Genomic DNA, 6,770 nt, shown 5'->3' with positions numbered 1-6,770 from the left:
AGGGGGAAAGTTCTCAAGAGCTTCCCAGAACTGTCTGCAAGGGTAGACGATTTTGTGTGCATCACGAGAGTTTAAGAACTTCTGTCTAAACACTACTTTATGTTGTCTTCCGGATTTTCTAATGATGTGGAAAGCATTGCTGGCACAGTATTCTAGCGTGTACACGTCTTGGATTTATTTTCTCTTCAAAATGCTCATGACACTGAACGGCCTAAATTTCCTCTTCTGGTTTTACTGATCCAATAAGCAAAGTTTAATTCCAATAGCGATTGAAGTTCGTAAAATTTAGGACTATGTGTTCCAGTAAAATACATGTGCCCTAGAATATCTTTTAAATAAAGATTACGTCGAAGAATTCTATAAAATTATAGCGACTTAATTATGTCAGTTACAATTTGGGGGTAAACCGTTTTAGGCATCACCCAATATATCATTCTAACATGCATTTTTCTATTAGGATTCGGTTCGAGTTGCCATTTTAAGATCTATTGTTTCCTTTAAGTTCTCTGGCTGATATGAAATTGAGTTAATTACTATATAATCTTTGCCTGGAGAATATCTAATTAAGACAGGAAAAACAAAACACTGTCCAACTCGGTATAATGCAGTCGCATATTTTTATAGACTGCAGAGTGGTCAAAGTTTCACAGGTTAGGAGGAGTCGTGGGGATCTTTAGAGGATGGTGGTGAATGCAGCCATCACGTCACCTGAGGAAGTGTAAAACCCATGGCATAAGTGCTCCAGGAAGTAAGGAGCTGTCACTGGAGACCTGCTGTGTTCCTGAGGTGTTTGTTTACTATTATTATTTTTTAAATTCCCGGTTCTTGGTCACCTGCCTTCTAGAAATGAAGTCATCCATTTTCCCATTCCTTCCTATGCTTCCCCTGTTTCACTCACTGCTCCTGCCCTTAGGCTCTGGCAGGTGGACGAGCCTGACTGTGTTCCCACTGGGCTGCCCCTTTTCGATGGCTCAGGTGCAGGTGCAGTGGCACAGGGACTTTGGGTTTGTTCACAGTTCAACATCTCTCCTGGAAAGGGGCCTGGCACCTCATAAGCACCAAATTAAGAGCCTGGCGATTGAAGGCATTCTAATGCAAGGTCCTGACACGCTGAACAGCAGAAGACAGTGGGTAAGATTGGGGGCAGCCTAGAGTGTGAGGGACAGAGAGAGACAGAGAGACACAGGCACACAAAGACAGAGAGTGAGTGAGATGAAGCGGGGTGGGGAGAAAATGTCCTATCACATTTAGCATGTACAAGCTGAAGAGCTCGGTTTTTTGCTCATGAGATTCAAGAGAACAACCATGGGAAGGGAAGGGAAGGCAAAAACACTAAGAACCCAGGTCTGCACAAGATGCATTACCAGGAGCAAGATCGTGTGGTTCCAACAGTTTGTCTCAAATAGGATAATTTTTGTAGAAATAGCCCAACACTGTCCAGGAATCATATAGAGACAGTCACAGTCACGTTCATGCACGCTGGTGATATAGCAGGGAGGCCAGTCATTAGATTGTGTGCATCCAACGAAAGCAAAAATACAATTCAGAAGATAAGGGAAGAGGAAGAAATGTCTGGGACCAGTGGCTTCTCCCCACTCCAGTCCATAAGCTGCTTGGCAGGAAGATATCTGGGGTCATTCTCGCCAGTCTACTCTGGACCCCATTAAGTAGGTCACCACCGAAAACAATTACAGTTGTTGGAAGACCTTCTAAACATCTTGGTAGTTTAGGTGCTGAACATATACGATAGGGTATCTCTGGGTAGTGCCCACATCATCCTTCTACTGTACCTCTGGCTTACGTGAGTCAGGTAAAAAAAAAGGAAAAAAAAGGATCAGGGAACACAAAGCCATGAACGACTGACAGTATCCTAAAATGAAACTACATACAAAAAAAGTTTTTTAATGAACATAGCATCACTGACTGGTAAGGTATGTTTAAAAGGCCCAATATAGGAGTAATTTGGAGTCCCTGGAAAGACCAGAAGAGAAGGAACAATTTTTGAAGAAACACTGACAGAAAAATTTCCAAAGAGCCAAATGAACACTATGAGTGCAAGAAACACGAAGCAAACCACACTTAGCCGCCTCGTAATTAAACTGTGCATGACTCCGTTGAAACAGAACAATATCTTCACAGCAGAGGGAAAAGACACAGTATATACATAAAACAAAACTAAAGACTATGTCAGATTTCTCATCAGGAGCAGTGAGAAGACAGTGGAGGAACATCTTTAAAGAACGTGGAATTCTATGCCTCCTCCCTAAGAAATGTCTTTCAAAAATGAAAGTGAATAATGACATCTACAGACATACAAATGCTGAAAGAATTCATCACCCGCTGACCCACACTATAAGGAATGTTAAAGGAGTCCACTGACACCAGATGGAAATCTGGAGGGACACAAAGGGGCAAAGGACAACAGTAAAGGTATCTGCCTGGGAAAATACGTAAGATTTTTCTTATTATTTAAGTCTCTTTAGAAACATGGGACCGATTTTTCTAAAGTAATAACGGTGGATTGTGGGGTTTAGGACACATGCAAAGTAAGATGCATGATGACAATAGTACAATGGCCGGCAGGGAAGAAATGCGAAGAGGTGTGGCATCGCTTGAAGGCAGACTGTGGTAAGTTACAGAAGTCTGTTATAAAGCCTCAAGCAGTCGCTAAAATAAGAAAAGAAAGAGTGAGACCTAATAAGCCAGCAAAGGAGCGGAACTGGAAGCATACGAACCATGTCAGCACTATGTGATCGAGCAACTGCTTCTCCAGGACTCTTCCCTCTAGGAAGACCTTGTACAAGGGGCCAAAGATACCTGTACAAGAAGGATGACTGCAGCATTATTTGTAACCGTGAAATCGTAGAACCAACTTAATTTCAAAAGTATATGGAAAGGGTTAAATAAATACTAGTACGTGCAAGTACGGACGGAAGAAAGTCCATCGTGAAAAGGAATTCAGAAAGTAACGAAGACAGCCGTATTCTTTCGAGGATTTCCAGACGACTTCTTCCGATCACACCTCATGTCCTCGTGTTGTGAACACGAAACGGGGGACAGGAGGGTAGTAGTGGAGGACCCTTTTACGACCCTTACGGGAGAGGATGTGCAGAGCAGAAGGAACCACGAAGCCTTTACTTTCTAAAAGAAGCGGAAGAATGGCGTCCCCGGGTGGGCTCGAACCACCAACCTTTCGGTTAACAGCCGAACGCGCTAACCGATTGCGCCACAGGGACGCACCGACAACAGTCCCCTCTCACCCCATAGTGATCAAACACCGCATCCGCGCCAAGCGGAGTCGCTCGCCTTTCGCAGGACAGCGACGCCGGCTCCAAAGCCTAGGACAACCGCAGACGTGGAGTCGACGCAGTGCGTTCTTCCCGTGGAAAAGCCGAGCGTCGGGCGATTCCGAAGGCAGAAGAGCAGCCGAGTGTCCCCGCCGCAGATGCCAGCGACCCGGAAACGCCCCCAGACCCGAGCCGAGGGGTCCCCGAGGGAAGATGAAGGCCAGGTTTGGCTCCGTGACGACTCCCCATTCACTCCGCGCGCGCCGCCCGCCCTCCGTTCGGCCGCGGTCGCTGGGGCGCGAGCCGGAACCAGGGGCTGCGGAGGGTTGGTCCAAAGGGGCAAACGCGAAGAGGCGGGAAAGAAGCCGGCGAGGTGGGCACGAGGACAACTTGACTTCCCAGGAGGCCTGTGCAGAGGCACGTGCCGGATTTGGGGAGATGAGAATTGGGTTTTGGTTTGGTTTGGTTTGTTTTGATCATCATGTACCAGAATTGAGAGGAAGGGAGTGGAAAACGGAGAGCGGGCATGAGAGAAGACTATGAATACCGACATTTGTCCAGGCACAGCGCAGTGATTGGAATGATTTTACGTCAACATCGTAAGAGCAAGAATTCCTGCGGCCGCAGGGACCGTGGCGCGCCGTGATCGTATAGTGGTTAGTACTCTGCGTTGTGGCCGCAGCAACCTCGGTTCGAATCCGAGTCATGGCACCCTCCTTTGTCTCACGCGGCACGGCGGCTCCCGTTTTACTTTGTCTTGAAACTTGCACCGGCCTGGGGGCCAGAGAGCACTGCTTTCCCCAGGCCACCTGGCGGCAGGTCAGGAGAAGGGAAGGAAACCCCATCCAGGGCACTCACCTCGTTTCTGAGCAGAAGGAAACCCAGGGCAGTGGTTTCTCTTCGGTCCTGCTCCAAAATAGGGAAGCCCGGCAAGGAGCCTTCTGTGCTGTAACTGGTGAAAAATGTTGTTTCTGTGTTACTCAAAATCTGCAGGATCTTAAAGACCAGATAAAAAATTGTATCAGATGGGCGACTCCCCCTGCCTAGACCTGTTTTGCTGGTTTAATCTTGGCTCCTGGGAACCTCTGCTCCGAGGACTTTTTCAATCCTTGGCTATTGTTCCCTTTAGAGTCACCGAAGTAACCTCTCTAGTGCCTTTCTATAGTCTCAAGGATTTTAAGTGCCTGTCGGCAGCCACTCAAAAGACAAATGGTATCCATCAGGATTGGACAACTGGAAGACCTTAACAGTCACCACACAAATGATGATAACGGTGACTACAGCACCCTCCGCCCTGACGACCCAGCTAGTGGACACCAGCGAATATGTGTGATTCTTCTGCCTGACTGCATCAATGCTGGTACCCGAGAGTACCGTTAGACTGAGAGCATGACCAAAAGCGGAGAATTAGTAAAAATCAGACACAAATGGAGATCACACTTGAAACTTCCCTGAGCAGACAAACCCGTTTAGTCATACAAGGAAGAGCTCATTTAGCTTATTTTGCAAAACAAGTGAAACTCACCTTGGGCCACTTCTTGTTTATGCGTCTGAAAATCATAAACAAAGCCTAAAACTGTTGGCCAAAATTAATGGGAGGTAACCACTTTTAACCAATTCCCTATCACGAGGAAAACTCTAATGTTGTAACCAGTCACTGCGAAGGACAAAACAGCCACTGCCCCCTCATGAGATAAGTTGCTTTCTAACAGTGTAGCACCTCTGAGCCTCCTTCCATATTCCGTTGGAGTGCTCCCAGTTCCTGAACGGTAAACCTTTTTGTGCACGGTAAACCTTCACTAATTACTGTTGCGCTGATCACCGGTTTAACGTCTGCTATATCTGAACTTTGACGGTGCCTCGACATTTTCATCCACCAGATTGGACCAACAAGGGGACTCCACATCATGCTGCTGTTGTCCCATTGCCTGGACTTAGTGACTACGCAGTCAGTCACGCAGAATCATTAAAATCATTGCCATTGTCCTCTGTTTTATTTGTTAACAGTCACTGTCCAGACTCCTTTCACTTTACCTTTGCCTCTTCTAGAATGTCATGGAAATGGGATCATAGTGCACACACTCTTGCCTGCACACCTCTTCATCTTTGCACAACGTCTCTGACTTTATCCATTGTTGAGTAAAGCAGATGTCATTCCTCTTTCATTGCTGAGTTGTATTCCATGGCAGCAACATAGCACAGTCTGTTTACCATTCACTCGATAATAAGTATTTGAGCTGTATCCAGTATTGGCTATTGTGAATAAAGCTGCTTTGAAGAGTCTTTCCACAAGAGATCTTGTGTACGAAGGTTTTCATTTCTCTCGGTGAAGAATAGCTGGTACCAGGGAGTAGTATATGCTCCACTTCATAAAAACCACCAAAGCCTTTTCCAAAGCAGTTGTACCATTTTATGTTACCACCAACAATATGACGGTTGTGGTTATTCCACATCTTTGCCAAGATTGTTGGTGTTTCCTCTCCTTATAATGTTAGCCACGCTACTAAGAGTAGTGGTATCTCAACATGGTTTTAATGTCCGTTTCTGTGACAGCTAAAAATATTGAGGACTCCTGGTATGCTTTTTTGGCCATGTGCATATCTTCTTTTCTGAAGTATCTATGCATATTTTTTAACCCATCAGAAAAAAGGTGGGGTTTTTGATCTTGGAAAAACTTGTTACTGTGTTGGAGGAGCTCATTATACATTATAATGACAGGCAGTGAGGGTAGTCAGCTATGTGTTGTGAATATTCTCTCCCTGTCTCTAGCTTGCTTTTCCATTTTAGTGGCCTCCTTGGATGAGAAGATACGGCTAACGTTGATGAACACTAATTTATCACTTGTCTTTGTTTTATACATTCTTTGGGTCCTGGTTAGTAAATCTTTGCCTACCGCCAAATCACGAAGTATCCTCAAAATGCCTTATACCTTTAACTTTTATGTCTTGGTCTATGATGCACTTCAGATTGACTTTTGTGTGTAGTGTGAGATAGAAATACAGCTGCCCCCTCTCCGAATATGGAACCTATTTCCTTTCCCCATTGAACTGCTTTTCTTGAAAACTCATTCACTAATTGAGCTATGGGTCGGTTTCAAGTCTCTGAACTCAGTCCATTTTCCAGTTGCGTACCCTGATGCCACTTGCACCCTGCTGGTCTATGTTGTGGGGGGCGGTCACAGTAACTCTTAAGGTGAGGTAGTGCAAGTCTCCCCATTCTGTTCTTTTCCACACAGAGCGATACATTTTGCAACATGTAATAACTCAGGTAACCATCCCCCAGGTCAAGATATGCATGCCATCACATCATACTTCTCATTTCCTTGTGGAACACAGGCCCTCCCTCCCATGTACTGGCTGCCCCCTTGTGGCCAAAGAGCCTCTATTGTACTCTCTGGGGATAACAAACGCCCAGTTGCCTGTAGGGCAGCTGAACCGTGCCAGAAAGATCTACAAGACTCAAAACAATCGGGATTTTCGGATG

At 45.7% G+C, this 6,770-nt stretch overlaps 2 non-coding genes across 2 annotated transcripts; one reads left to right on the top strand and one right to left on the bottom strand.

Moving 5' to 3' along the window:
* Positions 1 to 3,162: 3,162 nt before the first annotated feature.
* TRNAN-GUU (transfer RNA asparagine (anticodon GUU)) lies at positions 3,163 to 3,236 on the bottom strand. The gene has a single exon. It is a non-coding gene; the product is annotated as a tRNA-Asn (tRNA).
* Positions 3,237 to 3,926: 690 nt separating this feature from the next.
* Positions 3,927 to 3,998, top strand: TRNAH-GUG (transfer RNA histidin (anticodon GUG)). The gene has a single exon. It is a non-coding gene; the product is annotated as a tRNA-His (tRNA).
* Positions 3,999 to 6,770: the final 2,772 nt, after the last annotated feature.

This window comes from Neophocaena asiaeorientalis, unplaced genomic scaffold, assembly GCF_003031525.2.
Source record: "Neophocaena asiaeorientalis asiaeorientalis breed wild unplaced genomic scaffold, Neophocaena_asiaeorientalis_V1.1 scaffold3921, whole genome shotgun sequence".
In the NCBI taxonomy this organism is placed as follows: Eukaryota; Metazoa; Chordata; class Mammalia; order Artiodactyla; family Phocoenidae; genus Neophocaena; species Neophocaena asiaeorientalis.
This window is presented reverse-complemented; position numbering and strand designations above follow the sequence as displayed.